This window comes from Palaemon carinicauda, chromosome 10 (assembly GCF_036898095.1).
Source record: "Palaemon carinicauda isolate YSFRI2023 chromosome 10, ASM3689809v2, whole genome shotgun sequence".
NCBI classification, from domain to species: domain Eukaryota; kingdom Metazoa; phylum Arthropoda; class Malacostraca; order Decapoda; family Palaemonidae; genus Palaemon; species Palaemon carinicauda.
The window spans coordinates 63,869,889-63,874,888 of record NC_090734.1 but is presented as its reverse complement, the minus strand read 5'-3'; positions in this window follow the sequence as shown (position 1 = coordinate 63,874,888).

Sequence of the window (5,000 nt, the reverse complement as noted above, 5' to 3'; positions counted from 1 at the left end):
GAGAACTAGAACTCTGAGAAATGAAAGAAGTTATAGAGGTTCAAATATTGGTAGTGATCATCAGCACCTCATTCCCGCACTGAAATTAAAATTGAACTACAAAAATATAAATAGAATACCTGGGTTTGACAAAACTAAGCTTCTTCAATATGCGTTGAAAAAAAAAAATACTTTAGAATTGAATGTAGTAATCGATTTGCAGTCATAGAGACTTTAACAGACTAAGAGTAGGCAATTAACAAAGATTGGTGTGAAGTTAAGAACATATATCAGTCACCAGATAGTTATTTTTGGGGAATTGTATATACAAGGAGAAACTATGAATATTAAAGGATACTTGAGATACTATTAAAAGACAAAAAAAAAAAGATTGACTGTTGAATGTTTCTATGGAAGTAATGGAAATTAAATGATACAGCATGCTAAGTATGCCAGTATTGACAGTGATGTCGAAAGAAAAGACATGAATAACGAGAGAATATTTGAGATGAAAGCAGATGCGTGTGGCAAAGCTATGAACTCAAGGAGTGGCTATGGTGTAAGGATTGCTCCTAGAATTATTATGGTAATCTCTATGTGGCAAAGAAGAAGGAGCTTATACCCTTCCAAAAAGTGAAATGGATCTTTTATAACAAAAATGGACGAAGAAAGGCAATGTTGGATAACTCACTTTAGTGAGGTCATAAATAGGAGATATGAAAGGAATAATTTGATTGACAGACCTGAAGCTGAGGAAGACTTTGATGTGCCTATGAAGGAATTCAGGAGGTTTGACGTCGAATTTATCCTTAAAAAACTCAGAACATGGAAAGATCCTAGATACGATGGAATAGCTACTAAGATGATATTGGCTGAGTATAAAATAACTCCCAGAATTCTTACAAGATTACTATGTAGAAAGTGGCGTGAAGAGGAAAAGCTTGACGGATGGGAGACAGTAGTGTTGAAAAAAATATATATATATCTAACTGATTGCAGTAATTACAAAGGCATCACATTCACGTAAACTCTCATGAAAATATATAGGATATTTATTCTTAAGAGACTAGAACTAAAGATTGATGAAAAACTGAGAGATGAACAAATAGTATTTAGAAAAGGTAAGAGTTGTACTGACCAGATTTTTATTTTAAGACGTGATGTACAGAAATGTTTAGAATATAGAAATCAACTTTTGATGAAATTTGTGGACTAAAAAAAAGCCTTTGATCGTGTGCCCCAGACAATTTTGTTGAGAGTCCTGCGTTTTAAGGTGCATTCACTTAAATAAGTAAATTTGATTAGGTCTGCTCATGAGCATAGCAAGTGAACAGTTAATGTTATTGGAGTCTTATCAAATTATTTTCCAGTGGACATTGGAGTACTCCAAGGAAATGGGCTGTTACCTATGTTGTTTATCCCCCTCAAAGATTTTGTAATGCATAGAACAGTTGGGGATGGTGGCGAAGGGTTAGAGTGCATTGGTTATAGGAAATTATATGGCCAAGAGTATGCTTATGATACCATCCTTATTAGAGGAACACCACAGGATTTGTAATTTTAGCTTACTAGAATGCATGAAATATCCCAAAAGGTAGAGATGATGATAACGGAATATGCAATGGAAGATGAAATATCATTGGAAAGAGAGTGGATTAATGAGGTTAATGAGTTTAGATATTTAAGATCTCTGTTATCTAATACACGGTCTTTAGAATTTGAATCTCTATGAATGGTTGAGAAAATAAAATAAAAAAATAACAAGGATAATAAAATTTCAAAATTAATTCGCCTTAAATTACTTATGAAAATCTGGCTGTGTATCACTTTAGGGAGGTTTTTGTTACTATATATCCTGAGTCGTGGTATAGCAATGAAATATATCCAACAAATCTCGCTGATTTCAGAACAGAGCCCTGAGAAGAATTTAGGAAGTGTATTGGCAGTAAAAGACAAAAAACGAAACCATCAAAGAAATTACTCGAGTGCTATATGTGTATGAGATCAGGGTAAGTAGTAGATGGCGATGTTTTGTTCATGCTCTTTGCACTCCCTAAGAGTGATTAGTTCATCAAACATTTAATTGGGCTCCTACATGGTTGAGGACTATGAAGCGTGAAATAGGAGAAGATGAATGGAGAAGAATAGATTTTTAAAAGCTCAAGATATTGACGACTGGTGAAATCTAACCAATTCCCTATGCGTCAATAGGCGTAGAAGATGAAGATGATGATGATAATGAAGATGAGGATGATTATTATTATTATTATTATTATTATTATTATTATTATTGTTATTATTATTATTATTATTATTATTATTATTATTATTATTATTACTGAAACATCAACGATAATCAACAATTGAAATCATTCTCAACGCTGAGGTACTCATCCAAAATATTCACCTTTTTTATTGTTTTGCTGCAATAAATAGATCCTAAGAATCTTCCATTAGTTACAACGTCTTAACTATCATTTGATACGGCTGAATTAATTTAATTACCACAAGTAATGGAATTAAAAAAGAAAACTGGTTCCAATTAGTCTGATGCGAGTCGAACGCTTAATTGCCCATTAAAGACTTACGACCTCATTTTCTTATTGACAATTGAACTGAAATGGTCGTTCTAGAGAGTTTATTATTTAGATAGTACATGTTCTGATTAATTAGTTGTCATAAAATATCTAAACTAGAGTTCAATGGCTCTGAATCTCATAATGCAATAAAGTGATTAAGTCATGGTTTATCAGTTTATGATAAATTCTGAAATGCCTGAAAGGTACTAGTTCGTGGGTGATATCAGTAATTACTTACAAAACTTTATTCCGTTGATATGGATTTTTGGATAATCAGTCATATATTACAGTATGTGTTAAGGCTTCAAGTCAGATGATAAATCATAAAAACAAATTTTAATTCTTCCATTCTCATGTGTGTCGATTATTGTTCTCCTGTGTAGACTTCAGCAGCTAAATCTTTTCTGAGATTTTGAACAAAACTTGGTATAGTTTAAATATCTTATTCCTGATTTAAATATTAATTTCTGGTACCGTCGTTCGAGTAGTTCTACATATATGTCGCATAAGATGTATTATAATTGTGACCGCCCTTTACATTTGGATATTCCCACTTTGTACCATCCTTTATTTAGTAATTACTCTTCACAAATAGTCATCTATCCTAAACTTCACTGGCTCATCCTTTCCTCTCCTTTTTTAAGTCCATGGCATCTTATTGCACCTCCTCATATAGTGGTTTTCCAATTTCTCCTGAATCAAATATTACAAAAGCAACATATATTTTCAAAACACTGCATAGCTTCCCTTTAAATCTTATTCATCAGTAACATAAATACACATATGCACATTACACACACGCACACACACACACACACACACACATATATATATATATATATATATATATATATATATATATATATATATATATATATATATATATGTATATATATACATACATATATATATATATATACATATATATATATATATATATATATATATATATATATATATATATATATATATATATATTTAAGTGTGTTTGTGTGAAACGCATCACCTTTTTTATGAATGGAATAGATTATTGAAACCAGAGTGAGAAAAATGCTAAGACACCTAGTGAAAGATATTATACCTGTTAACTTTCTTTTGAAAGTTTCGCAAGATTTTCCTTTTTATGCGAAAAGTGTTTTTTTAAGGCGAAATATATTCTTTAAAATGTATATCAATAGACTCGAACACAAATAAAAATAGCTATATAAAGGGATAATAATGTTTATTACAGATGAAACAAAGAAAAATTTATTGAATATATATATATATATATATATATATATATATATATATATATATATATATATATATATATATATATATATATATATATATATATATATATTTATATATATATATATATATATATATACATATATATATATATATACATACATACATACATATATACTGTATATATATATATATATATATATATATATATATATATATATATATATATATATATACATATACGTATATGTTATATATATATATATATATATATATATATATATATATATATATATATATATATATATATGTATATATATATATATATATATATATATATATATATATATATATATATATATATATATATATATATATATATATATTATATATATATATATATATATATATATATATATATATATATATATATATATATATATATATATATATATGTATGTATGTATGTATGTATATATACATATATATATATATATATATATATATATATATATATATATATATATATATATATATATATATATATATATATATATATATATATATATATATATATATATATATATATATATATATATATATATATATATATATATGCATGATTAGTAAAGAAATCTTGATAATTGGAATTATTTGATATGATTAGATGAAATAGAAAGCAGTGAGGACAATATGTTAGTAATAGAGTGTAAGATTCGAAAGATGTATGAGGATGATAGAGATGAAGACTAAACTAAGTTTGGATATAAGGGACAGATATATTAGAAAAGCAGAGGCAAATGGAACAACCTACGAAAAGGTTTTCAAAGAATTGCCCATGAGACTTGTCTATTTGTTGGTGAACTGACTGATATATAAATTCTAATTCTGATGCTGACCACCATTACTAGGTATTTACCGTAAAAAATAAAATCTTTACACTTGGGAATCTGGTTTTATGAGCAAGTAATTCACCTTTATAATACTCACAACAAAGAGAATTTCTAAAATAAGTACACCTAAGCAGGCAGGATTTGACCATAACATCTTTTTTTCTCAGCGGTATTACAGTGACATATACATATTTAAATCTACAATCAAAAGAATTAGAGAAAGAAAAGTAATATTATTATTTTGTAGCCAATTAAAATAAAAATAATATGAAATGTACAAGGGAACTTTATAAGATTCCAAGTCACTTCTTATATA